Raw genomic sequence first — 13,968 nt, forward strand, 5'->3', positions numbered from 1 at the left:
CAGTTCAAATTTCTTCTACTGTTGGTAGTCTTGACCCAGGGGCGCTGTTCCTGGCTTGGGCATTTAAGCTCCCTTCCAGGGGCACTCTTGCTCTGGCCTGGCCTGCACTTCTGAATTTGAAGGCAGCTCTGTCTGTTGCAGGCAACAGCACACTTAACAGAGAGCACTGATCTTGGGGTCACTGACACCTGAATCTGTATTCAGGCACCTCCACTTCCTAGCTGGGCCAGGCCAGACAAGTGCTTCATAGCGCACAGCGCCACACTCACCTGGCTGGCAACAGGAACTCTGGGGGCGGAATTTTCAACAATATGGCAGCCTGCGTATCCTGAAAACGGGAGACCTTCTGGATGACACGGTGCCTTCCCATCTGAGGCCACAACAGGGAGGGAGAGTAGAAAACAAGACAGGCAGGTTGCGCCTGGTGCATGTCCACCCTGGGCACATTAGTTGAACTCAGAAAAAGCAAACAAGAAGCATGCATTGTAATCACACCAAAGAGGTCAGCCATGGGGTTGGGCCTAGGAAGAGTGGCATCTGAAACCATGCCAGCAGTAGGCTTCTGGAAGCTGCATTCTCAGCAATAGAGCAGTACAGGGATAAGACATGAAATGCAGAAGAGCACACAACAATGAAAAATGATACAGAGGAAATCTGTCTGCCTCGGGCAAGGCTGGGTGGAGGGAAAAGAAGGCTTCTCTAGCAGTCCTGACCTTCCACCCTCCAGGAAGTGGTGAATCTTGACAATCAATAACACAGTGTTGACTGGGTTGAGAAGCAACTAGGAATGAACCTCTGAATGTGTCTGCAAAAGTTCATCCAGAAAAGATGAGCTGGGTAGGGAAGACCTGCCCTCAATGAAGATGGCAGCATCCCACGACCCAGGGTCTAGATGAAATAAGGAAAGGAAACAGAAGAGCGTCCACCAGCTTCCAAGCTGCCTGCTCTACCCTCAGCCACAATGACTGTCACCTTTGAAATCACCAGCAAAAAGAAATCCTTCCTTCTTCCTTCAAGTTGTTTTGCTCTGGTGCTCTGTCACGGCAATCAAACTATCACAGAAGATTAGAACCAGAGAAATGAGGTGGGGCTGTGACTACTTGATGAGGCAGTTCTTAAGCATTTGGAACAGGTTTGTAGGAGGAATTTGGAAGCCTTTGGGGTGGGGTGTAAGATAAAGTTAGATGTTCTGATAGGAGCTCCAAAAACCAGAATTCTAACAGGAATACAGAAAGTGAAGCTTGTCAAATTTGAGATGAAAGCTAGGCTTCCATCAGTACCTGAACCAGAGACAGTTCTGTCAGAGTTTGTCTGTGCCCTGAGACTTTGAGTGAGATTGAGTCTGAAGGTGATGTACTGGTTAATTCCATGTAGGAAACTGCAAGGCACCTCACATTCAGACTGCAGCATGGGGTTTGCTGGGTGCCTTTAGCTAAGCTCACAGTGAGATCTGTGAGCAGAAAAGCTTGAAAAACTTGCCATTTGGCCAAAAAGAAATGTATATCAAAATGGGCCAAAGAAAATGTGGCTGCTGAGAAGATTAGGGCCAATAGAAAAAAAAGCAAATATTTTTAACCTAGACAATAGAAAAAATATTTCAAGGGCATCTCAAGAATTGGCTAGATCCCATCCATCACAGGCTCAAAACTGAACACATTTTAAAGAGTTGTCCTCAAAAAAAGAGAGTTCCTCCAGAAGCGGCTTGCTCACACATGGCCACAGCAGGAACTGTGTTCCCAGAATTCATCTCATCACACTTGCAGTCCAGACACTCAGAGGCTACTGCAGCCATGGTCTAAGGAAGCCCAGCTAACTCTCCAGTGTGCAGCAGATGTTGGCTTCATCCATATGATGCTGGTTTGGAAGGCATGAAAAATTCATGTTACAGGGGCATGGAGGCTTCCATCCAGATTTCAAAGGAAACCTGGTGGTGATGGAGAAAGAAAGCCATGAACATGAAGCCTAAGATACAATGGAGACTCCTGGAAGTGAGGAATTCAAGGAGCATAGAATGTCTACCAAGGCCAGCTGCAGGCAGTGAGTGGAGCTGTCCCAAGAGAGACTGAAGGAGGTGCAAATGGCAAGGCCATCAGGCAGGGTCTTCTAAGCACTCAGAAACTCACATGAAGGCGCCGTGTGCCCTGGGTGCCAGACCCTGATCTTAACGTTTGCCTTGTTGGTTGGTCTTGCTTTGGTTTGATTCACCCTTGCTATTATCCCAGTTCTTCCTTCTGAGATGGAAATGTACACTCTTCCCCATTACACACTGGAAGTAGATAATTTTTAAAAATTTTTTTACAAAAGGTCACAGCTAAAGATTTGTCTTGAGTCTCAGAGATGGCTTTGAATCAGGGCTCTTGGACAGTGATGAAACTTTGAAGACCCCTGGAGATGGACCACATAAATTTTGCTTTATGAGCTGGACATGATCCTCATGGAAGGGGGCAGGGTGGAATGCTGCGGCTGAAGGAGATTCATTGGGGGATGATGGTTAATCCTCTATCAACTTGATGGGGTTGAGAAGGATCTGGGAGGTAGGTGAAGCACACTGTGGGTGCATCCTTGAGGATGCTTCCAGAAGAATTATCTAAGCAGGGGCAGGGAGGGATGAGGAGACATGCCATGAATGTGGGCAATACCACCCAATGGGGCTGTCTGTCTGAATGAGGCAGAAGGGGCAAAAGAAGCCTGCTGGTCCAGGATCCCGCTCTGCTTCCTGGCACCTTGTGAGCTGCCCTGTGCCCCGTTCCCCCTCACCAGTTCCCACCATGGTGAACTGACACCCTGAAACAACAGGCCTAAAGAAATCTTGACTCCCTGGAGAGGTTTTGCGCTGCTATTCTGTCTCAGTGATGACATTCTAACCTTCTGAACTTTGGGGTACTTTACCACATGACCTTGATAGCCCAAGGTTGAGAACTAGTGCAAACTGTCCTGAGCTGCTTGCACACCAGCTGCTCCTGAAAACTGAGGGCAAACACCTTTTGGAGGTATTTATGGAAATGTTGAAGAAAATATTGTACAATTGTCGGGCTGGGAAGGTGGCTCAGTGGTAGAGCGCCTGCCTTGCACGCCTGAGGCCCTGGGTTTGATTCCTCAGCACCACATAAACAAAAAGAAAAAAAGCCGGAAGTGGGGCTGTTGCTCAAGTGGTAGAGTGCTAGCCTTGAGCTGAAGAGCTGAGGGACAGCGCCCAGGCCCAGAGTCCAAGCCCCACAACCGGACCCAAAAAAAAAGAAAAGAAAATATTGTACAATTGAGTAATGGGACACAGGGAACAAACCTTAAATCTTTGTGAAACAGATCTTATGTTGATACCTCGTTAAGGAAATCACATTTATGAGCAAGTTAACAGAACAGCCTGATCTAAAAATCAACACTAGGAGGGCATAGAAAAGCAGTACATTAGAGACACATTGGTATTTCCCAGGGCATGCAGGGATAATTTAATATAAGAAATTCCTTGCAATATAATATACTACATTAGCAGAACAGAGGAGAAAAACCTCTATTATCATTTTAATAGATGCAGAAGAAAACATATGACCAGATTCAATACTCATTCATAATAATAACAATTTACAGACTGACAAAAGCTATCTTCTAAATAGATTAGAATATTTCTCTTTAAAATCAGGACCAGATTCTCCACCATAGTAGCATCATGTTAAAGACGAGGCAAAACCATCACTATTTGGAGACAATATAAGTGCTTAATTAAAAAACTTACAGAGGGGCTGGGAAGGTGGCTCAGTGGTAGAGCGCTTACCTTGCATGCATGAGGCCCTGGGTTCGATTCCTCAGCACCACATAAACAAAAAGAAAAAAAGCTGGAAGTGGCGCTGTGGCTCAAGTGGTAGAGCGCTAGCCCTGAGCTGAAGAGCTGAGGGACAGCGCCCAGGACCAGAGTTCAGACCCCACGACCGCACCAAATAAATAAATAAATAAAAACTTACAGAATCATAGGTTAGTGAATAGTTTTGCATAGATAATCCAAAAAGTAAGTGGCATTTCAGTTACCAGCAATAAGTATAACGCACTGTCTTGGAAAAGGTACGAAATTGAGGAAGGTTTGTGTCCCCATGACAGAATTCCTGAGCTCACTGACTTAAAATGGGGAAAGGCTGACCCTGTGGCTGCAGCGGTTGCATTGGTTGCAGTCATGTGGCCCTGATACTTTGGGCCACATTATGGTGGGAGCATGTGGTAGAGGAGGTTGTTTGCTTTGTGGAGACTAAGAAGTAAACAGAGAGGAAGAAGAAGGGCCTGGGTCCTAACACCACAAACAATCCGGCTTCCTCCCACAAGCCCTACACCCTTATGTTCCCAATACTACCATTAGCAGCCAACCTTCCAACACAGACCCCAAGGAGGACATTCAAACTCTGAACTACAATAAGAAATATCAGGTCCTTATGATTAAATTCCACGATTTATGTTCAATTGCTTATGGCAAATGCTGTAATGCTTTGATGAAAGGTATTTTTTAAAAAAAACACTAATAAATGGGGAGAAATGCCATGTTCCCAGATTCGATCATAAAAATGTCATAACCCTCCAAATTAATCTATAAATTCAATGCCTTCCTTGTCAAAACTATAATTCTACTGGAACTTGACAAATTGAATCTAAAATCTATCTGGAAGAACAAAGGAGGAAGATACCCAAGACAAACTTAAAGGGCAAGCTGGGAAGGCCACCAGAACCTAAATTCCTAATAAAACTACAATTAGTAAGAGAGGGACAGACTGATAGGGGGAGAAACCAACAGATCAGAGATGAGAAACCTATGCAAATGTGGAAACATGACCAATGACAGACGTGACATCTGCAGGTCAATGAAGAAAGATGCAAAACCATCACAGTCATCAGACTGATAAAGTAGGTTTTTATTTAATGAGGGCTTCTATGTGTCTGAAGCAACATGCATGGATGAAGAGGCAAGCTCTAGGCTCGAAGGCATTAGCGTTGTACTTAATCAAGAAAAGATTAATATTCATGTTGGATGAAGAGTTCAAAAGTTAATATTCAAAGAAAATCAACTCAGAGACCACTGCGGGGGCACCATGGCTTCTGCCATGGAGGAGTCTGAGGGCAGTGAGCCGGTACTAGATGCTAAATCTGAAGTCACCAGCCAGCTTATAGATTTTCAGTGGAAACTCGGTATGGCTGTGAGCTCAGACAGCTGCAGATAACTGAAGTATCCTTATGCGGCAGTAATGCTAAAAGTGGCAGATCATTCTGGCCAAGTAAAGAACAAGTCCTTTGAAATGACAATTCCTCAGTTTCAGAATTTTTACAGACAGTTCAAGGAAATTGCTGCTGTTGTTGAAACTGTGTGAGACTCTTTGGTTGATACAGTTCTATCATCACTTGAAAATTATGGACTCAACTTTCTGCAAAAGAACTACCTAAGGACCAAATGATATTTATCAATGAAAATATTACTTTCCACTTTTTAAATAATAAAAAATAGGATACACAGGGGAAAAAAAGAAAGAAAATCAACTCAAACAATTTTGAAGTGTAAACTAAATAAGGTACTTAGGAGTAAACCTAAATGACAACCAAGTGTGCCAAAAACTTACTTTAAAGGAGTTTTCTGCATCAGAGAGCGGAGGGGAAGGCAAGCATGTGCAACAAGAAACAAGACCCAGGTGAATCTGCCAGGTCATTTTCACACAATAAAATCTGTCACAGTGAAAATAATATTGAAAAAAAAAAGAGTCCAAAGTATAGACATGCCCCTCCTCCAACAGCCAAGAGCAAAAGAAGCTTCAGAAGTCTCACGGTATTACACCACTTATGTAATATGCAAACGCATGCAAATGACATGAGTATTTTTGCTTAGTGATATATCTATATCTATAAAGGCAATGCAGGTACTATAGGTTGGGAGGGTGGTGGCTGTGTGGGATGGGGGTATGCGTTCAAGTAAGCAAGGCAATAAATAGGCTGGCCAATATTTTTGTCAGTCTGAATTAAAATGATTATACATTTCTTGGAGAATTTATTTTGAAGTTTAAGCAAGAGAATCCAGGAAAAAGAAACACGTGGCACATATAAATACTTGATAAATACTGGTTGTTTTCAGTCATTGAAACAACTACCAATTCAGGCTTTCAGGATAAAAGTCTCTGCAATGTATTAGAGCATTTTTTATTAGGACATGTTATCTGTACATGTACCCATGCTCTGTGATGCTTCCACACATACCTATGATGTGTTCTCTCAAATTCTATCCCTCTTCCTCCAACCCTCCCTTCAGACAATTCCAACAAGGCTATTCCTAGACATATAGCCAAAGCCATGCAAATATATCCAAACATAACAGTTTCCTGTAGCACTGTCCACCACAGCTGAAATACAGAATCAGCCAATGTGCCCATCAACGGCTGAGGAGTAAAGAAAACACGGCACAGGTGTATGCAATGGGGTGTTAGCCTGCCATAAAGAATGGAATTACACGCCATCCATAGAAGAACGGGTAGAACCGGAGATCCTGTTAGGCCACATGACCAGAGATGGCCTGTGCTCTCTCATGTACAGAACCTAGATGTAAAAGGGAAGAATGGTAATGTAAACAGGTTCTCTTCAGGGAGAGAGACCAGTGGAAGGAGGGGGGACAAAGGGGGAGGGGAAGGGAATATAAACGTCATCAAAGTACTTTAAATACATGTATGAAAGTACAATGACAAAGCCCACAATTTATCTTTTTAAAAAGGACATTAAATCATATTTATACAACGTTTGAGTTAACATACATTTGTCACATGAGGTTTCACTGTGATTTTCCCACCTGTACACCTTCACCATACCCCGCCTTTGCCCCTCCCTCCTTCCCCTTCTTTCAAATAGAGTTTGGTGGGTTTCTTTGTGCTGAATACATATGTATACATATACTATCTATAATATACATAATATATAATGTTTTCTTCACAATAGAAGTATATTATTTATGCTCTATACTATAGATATGTTGTTCTTTTCACCCCTGAATAGTCCCTCTCACCCCGCCCCCTCCTGTTGGTCTCCTAGACAGTACCCAGCCACCTGTCTGTCCTGCTGCTCTCATGATCACTATTTTTGTAGGTCATCACAAGTGTGTGAGGGCCTGAGCTTGGCTTTTCTCACTCAACACAACGATCTCTAGATCCATAGGACATTATTTCATTTTTTATGGCTAGGTAATAGTCCATGGAATGTAAACCAATCCTAGCTTGAAAAGAGGGTTGACTACTTGTTAAAGATAAAATACGCTATATGAATAGGATGTTTTTGTTGCCTTAATTAAGCAAATTTTCTTTCGTTGGATATAGTTACAAATCAGCCTTTTTTGATCATCTCACTGCTTTTATATGTCAATAAAATGTCATCTCCCCCCAAAAAAAAATCATTCCAGATTTAACTGTTTATACATGGAGAGCCTAGGAGAATTCGTCATTAGGAAGGAGTTGGGGTCCTATCAGGACCGGCCTTCACCGCGGGTGCCAGTGCCGCACCCAGGGACACCCACACCGCAGCTTCCTTCTCTGGGCAGGTGCCCAGGTGAGATTTTTTTCTTAATGTGAGAAGAAAGACGGGTCCTGACAGCCGAGCGCCGTCCTTGCTTTTAGCGGCACTCATTCCATTACACCCAGACACGCTCACTCCTTCACTCACTCTTGTGTCTGAAGCTTTCCTAAGTGTCTAGACTGAACCATCAACCTCAGCCATGAAAGTCCGTCCTTCGTGGCCCTGCCCCCAGGGGGCGTCCTGTCTGTGGGTGAAGCTGGGACTCAGGGAAGGGAGCTTGGGGGGGGGGGGGAATGGTGTTGCAGAGGATGAGGAGGGGGCCGTCTCCGGCAGAGGTGACACAGAGATACAGGTATTCAGGGGTGAAGCAATGCGATTTACTCCAGAGAATGAATGACCCCACCAAGCAATCCCTCCCCTCTTTTCCACAGTTCTCGTTATAACCCACTCACATTCCCAGCCAGGCTTCGAACTCCTTGGGATCAGCCGCCTGGGTTTGGGTTGGCCGGTCCTGTGGCACCAGTGCCACTTCTGCTCTGCAGCAGTGACCAAGCAACAGAGACCAGTACACGAACCGACTGTCAACCATGACACTCTTCAAGAGGGCTGACTCCTGTGCTAACCTGAGTCTTCGGTATGCAGCAGACTCTCGGAGCACAATCCCACACTGGCCCAGGGCTGGCTCTGTTTCCTCAGCCTGTCCTGGTCACACCTGCCTCCCTTCCCTCACACTGGCCTGAGAGGCTGCTTCCCCCATCCCCTGGGGAAGCCATCCTAACTTGCTGCCATCTTCTCTCATTAAGAGAGGATGGTATTTCTTAGATATAACTTAGGGCCCTCACCATCCTTTCTGCATTTCTCAGTGCAAAGTCCTAATGTGAGACGCTTCTGATGGCCTTCCCAGAGCACAGCCCTGGGCACAGTCACTGACCTGTCTGCTTACCACTGCGCCAGCCCCGAGGACGGAGGCCTGATCCACCAGCCCCGAGGACGGAGGCCTGATCCACCAGCCCCGAGGACGGAGGCCTGATCCACCAGCCCCGAGGACGGAGGCCTGATCCACCATCCCCGAGGACGGAGGCCTGATCCACCAGCCCCGAGGACGGAGGCCTGATCCACCAGCCCTGAGGACAGAGGCCTGCCCTATGCACAGGTAGGGACTACTTCAAGACCTCCTGCACAAGCCCAGTTACAGATGTGTGCTTACTTGACTGCATTTGCCACTAGACAAGGGTGCTAAGCTCAGTGTTCAGGAAGCAAGCCCTGCTGAGTGACACCCTTGCTCTGGGCAGACTAGGACCAAGACCTGACATCAAACGTGTCTATTCAGTGAGTGGTGCAGTGTCGAGCCATCAGTAATGGCACACACTCCACAGTGTCACCCAGTTAAAACTGTCTTCTGTGCTGTTGGCCAAATCAAACCTTCTTGATGACTTTGGAGGTCAAGTGGTGATTTGGTTCTAAATGCTGAGCTTTGTCACAATTAAATCCCAAATTTCCAGGTCTGAACTTAGCACTTACATCAGAATAGACACTGTGACTCTGGATTTTATATTCTGAATTGAAGCAATCTCTTTTAGGAGGAAGCCATCTGAAACCTGTGCAATGGTGAATGAAGACCTGTCCACGAGGAGGCGGTGGGGGGGAACTTGGTGGAAGGGAAGGGTCTTTCAGAGGCAGAAGCAGAGAGAGGCTGGAAGAACCAATGTGGAGATGGACAGAGGCCAAGAGAGCTGGGAAGCCCCTGAGCCTCCAGGAGCTGCCAGGGGTAGGAAGCCTTCTCCGGGGCCCACACGGGAAGCACATACTTTGATTCCGACTCCTGGCCTCCAGACTTCGAGGGCGTGAACTGCTGCAGTTTCACAGCATCTAGTTTGTAGTCATTTGTTATGGCGGTCACCAAGAAACTAATCCAGTGGGAATGCCTCCTTCTGCATGCTCATCAAAGGGAGTGGGAGGGTGAAGGTTGGGGTTAGGGTTAGGATCAGAGCAATCTTGGTTATCTTTAAGTCCTGCTCTCTCACTTCAGGCAAGAAAACTTAAGAACTGGACAACCAAAGCAAGAGTCTCCGGGATTTGGACCCATGTGTCCTGATTTCTCTTGTATTCATCGAAGGAAATGTTAAAGGTATTAGAAGGAACAAAGGAACACACCTTCTGCCCTTCACCAGAAAATTCACTGTAAATCTCCAACATTGTGACCCACTCTTGATGGTAGTGGAGACACAGCAGTCACCAGGAGACTGGCACCATCATTTCAGGAAAGGCCGCACGCGCTGGCTGCCCATTCTCTCTGTCCTCACATGGCGCCTTACAAGGATCCATCAGTAAGATTCCATTCACTCCCAGCACACGTTTCCATTCTTCCTTACAGAAGTCCTTTCCTGCATCCTAGAGCTGCTGTCTTCATAGTTCTGCTCAGGCCTCAGAGAACACATCTGCATGTTCTTCAGTTCCCCAGCAATTAAGTCCAGCTGGGCCTGGAAGCCCTTCTCCAAGAAACTGAGCTCTTTCTCATTAATCTCTAGAATATGAGAACATTTCCCAGTGATGGATGGAATGAAAGCAGGGTGTTAATAATGGGCACCTGCAGTGGTTTTCTTGTTCACTTGCAAGTCTCCATCTGAGGCTCTTGATGGTTCCCCAGATAGCTGTCAGTCGCAGTCACTACTCCCACCCTCACAGGGCAGGAGGGAGCTGGCAACTGGGGTCTGGCAAGCAGAATGCAGACAGCATCCGTGATGGGTGCCTGGCCAGAGACTGCCTTTTCCTAGTGTGGAAGGAAGCCTTCATTCTGGCTGGACTCGACCTCCCCAGTGCTTGACCACGGGAGAGTCAAGGAGAGCTTTTTCCTTCTTGTTTATGTTTTCCTTTTACAGCACGGTGCTGTGTGCTTGGTGCACAAAGGCATACCTACCGTGTGACTGCATCTACACAGAGCAGAGGCGCGGGCCCAGCTCACCTGTGCTGTCCAAAGCCAGGACAGTAGCTGTCATGGGGGGGTGCTGGGCTATGAGGTGGCCAGATGTCCTCTTCTTGCTTCTGTGCACACGCATGTTTGGGTCTGAAGTAAGCTGGATGTCTGTCATAAGTACATCTCTCTGTGTGCCTTTAGTGGGTTTTTTGGTAAAAACCGAGACCACGTCTACTTATCTGGAAAAGGGAAGGCACTCGCGTAGGCCGTTGCACATGTGAGCCAGGCAGGTGATGGTGTGAAGTTCAGGAGGAGGTGGGGGCTGGGAGGCTGAGCTTTCTGGGGAGGAGGATTTCCCACAGTGTCCTGAGAAGCGGCTTCATCCACTGGAGCAGCGCCGCTGGCCTGCCAGGAGTCCAGCTGCTCCCGCTGCAGCCCTGCACTGGTTCAGAGGCCACAGCTGGCACCATCTTGTCTCCCTGGAGTTGAATCCTGCTTCTGCCCCTCCTGCTGGTGTCCTTGGAGGGCTGGTTTGTGACAGGAAAGGACCCCTGCCGCTGGATGCCAGTGGACGGCCATCTTCTTGCTCCCCACCCGGCTGCCTCTGTCCTTACATCTGCCAACTTGCTTCGAAGAGGGTTACTCACGGGCCCCGACGGCGTTGCCTGTGTTAAGCGTTTGAAGTGCTGCTGGGGGCCAAAGGTTCAAATCCAAGACTATTTTTAGCACAAAGGGGACTGGAGCAGACTGGGCTGAGAAAATTCTCCAAGGACAAGCTCTATCCGTAAAAAAGTAACCAGCGGCTATGTAACATGGATTTTTACTATAAAATAGGGTGTCAACTTTGGGGAGGCGGGCGAGTTTCTGGGATGACTGAGTCTGCCCTTCTCTCTGGGTGGGCTCCACTTCCGCTGGGGCTTCTGGGTCGGATCTGAGGCACAGTCTGGGATGATCCAGACACTCTGTGCATCCTGTGACTGGTTTCCCCCTTCCTGACGGTAGGGGCCATGCTGCTAAACATACCTCCCAGAGCAAGAGGGCAGGGCCCGGCAAGATTCTTCTGAGTCATGCAGCCAGTGTAGCCGAGGGCCCTGGGGCTCCACACCACGTAAGCATCTTCAGAGAACAAGTTCTTGCTACTCTACCAGGCTGCCTGGGACACACAGCCTTTGGCACAACTTCTGAGCCCAGCAGACAGCACGGTGGGTCCCTATTCACAGACCGATGTTCACAGAGATGGAGGCTCTTGCTCAAGGTACCCTCTTGCGAGGGACCTTCCTCCTTTCCAGGCCTAGGCATTCCCCATCCCCCGGTGGGGTGTGGGGGCATCCTGGCCTGTGTGTCCCCACACTGATCCCCTGTGCTGTCCTCTGCAGAGTTTCCTGGCCCTGAACTTGGATTTTAGAAAGTTCTTGGTAAGAATACATCTGATTCTTCTCATTATGTGTTGCTTGGACACGATCTTGTGGTTCACACAATAGGGTGTATTCCCAAAGCATTTCAGAGTCTTCAGGGTTAAGGATTTCTGGAGAAAAATGTATCCTAACTCAACCATTTATACTTTATGTGCCCTTGGTCAAGAAATACGACTGTTCTCTTCCTGTGATTCCCAGCTGCACGCGGCTGGCTGCCCGTGTCTCCCGCGGAGCTTTGTGGCTCTAACACACGAGCTAGGTGGAGGTGTCTCTAACTTAGAAACTGTAAAGGACAGAGCCTGTAAGAGTGAAAAGAGTCTGCCTGCCTCCTGTTTACCCTTTCTACCTATCACACAGGTGTGGAAGAGTTTTAAAGTCACGTGGCTGTTGGGGATGAGGGGACAGAGCTGGTGGTAGGAGATCTGACCTTGCTTTGTCAGGAGGTGCAATACTGCAGAGCCATACCTCCAGCCTTGTTTTTCACTAAGTTTTTGCTTTGTTTTAGTTTGATGGTCCTGGGCCTTGAACTCAGGACCTGGGCGCTCTCTCTGAGCTTCTTTGCTCAGGGTTAGCATTCTACCACTTTCTTGAGTTTTTGGTAGTTAATTAGAGACCAGAGTCTCATAGACTATCCTGCCTGGGCTGGCTTTGAACCGTGATTCTGAGATCTCAGCCTCCTGAGTAGCCATGATGACAGGCATGAGCCACCATCGCCTGACTACACTTGTTATTTTTAGGACAGGACTTTACTTCCTGCTTTGTTGTGCTCCGAAACCCTGATTCCTGCTGCTGCCGGGTCACAGGTATGTGCCACTGTGTCTTGAGTCCCTCTGTAGATACCAAGCACCTCAGACTTTTCTACCTGGACTCCCCCAATATCAGCTCCCCAAGTAGCTGGGGATGGGAGGCGTGACACGCACCCAGCTATGGGCTGAGACGTGGGTCTCATGTACTTTTCTGCCCAGGCCAGCCTTGAAACCACCGTCCTTCTGATTTGAGCCTCTAAAAGTGGCTAGGATGGCAGGTCTAAGCCACCAGTGCCTGGCCCCACAGGCTATTTTTATGCACTCTGGTGGAAACTAATTCAATAAACATGTATTCATTGGCCCTTCTGTGGGCCAAGCACTGAGCTATGGAACAGGGCAGTGGCTAAGAGACAAGAGCCCGTCCTCATGGGGGTTAATTAATCTATCTCTGGACCCATCTATAAGAGATATGCAATTGAAAATTAGCCGCCAGATCATGGATCATGCCAACCACTCCGTCACTCACACCTTCTTAGCCTGCAGCTCTCGACTGGGTCAAACCCCAGCCTGCTGTGGCCTGCGAGCTGACACTGTGCAAGCAAACGCTGGAGAAGAGCCTGGTCCTTCTAAGGTCACGCGTGTTTGCTCGGTCGGCCATCCACTTGTATTGTCTGCTGTGTGCGAGGCGGGCAGCCAGGGCACGCACAGGCAGTCGCAGGCTCCTTTCCTCCTGGGATTGCGGAGACAGAGTCACAAAGCAGGGAACAGCAAGCATGGCAGCCGGTACAGAGGGGGAGCATCGAGTCCCCAGAGGGTGACAACGGCTGCTAGTGTTCTCACTCTGGCAGGTGACACAGCCCCCCAGGGGACTGGGAGGGCCTTGGGTGCCACATCTGCCATTTTTGCTTGAGTATCTCTTGCTTTGTTGTCACTCTTACCATGTTTGATTCCCCAGGCCGTGTCCTTCTCAGATTCCCACCTCCACCATTCTACAAATAGCCTCCCAGATCTGAAGGTGGATGATGGAGGGCAAAGCAGCCCCGTGCACCGGGGAGGTCCCTCTGGGCCCGGGGAACCTCGTACAGGCCCCACTCCAAACACGGTCACAGTGACCACAGGGAACCTGTTCACCCTGTTGCAGGGAGGGCGGCAGGCAGGGACAGCAGGGTGGCGCCAAGGTGACGTCTGCTCCATCCCCATCGCACAGTGAGCTGTTATCTACTTCCCAGCAGATCCATCTCCCGGAGATCAGCTCAGGGACAATGCCGCCCTTCAGGTCTGAAGCGTGGATATTATCTATGACGCCCACTCTCGCCTTGTCCCACTCCTAGGGAATCTGGGCACCAACGCCCGTCAGTTTCACTTCCTCAACCCCACC

The 13,968-nt window shown here is 48.1% G+C and overlaps 1 protein-coding gene and 1 pseudogene across 2 annotated transcripts in view; one reads left to right on the plus strand and one right to left on the minus strand.

Moving 5' to 3' along the window:
- Stk32b (serine/threonine kinase 32B) overlaps positions 1 to 13,968 on the minus strand; it is a 154,479-nt gene that overhangs the window by 98,386 nt on the left and 42,125 nt on the right. The window lies entirely within an intron of this gene.
- On the plus strand, positions 5,079 to 11,564 carry LOC105991247 (annotated as a pseudogene).

The sequence above is a fragment of the Dipodomys ordii genome, unplaced genomic scaffold (assembly GCF_000151885.1).
Source record: "Dipodomys ordii isolate 6190 unplaced genomic scaffold, Dord_2.0 Scaffold71, whole genome shotgun sequence".
Lineage (NCBI taxonomy): Eukaryota > Metazoa > Chordata > Mammalia > Rodentia > Heteromyidae > Dipodomys > Dipodomys ordii.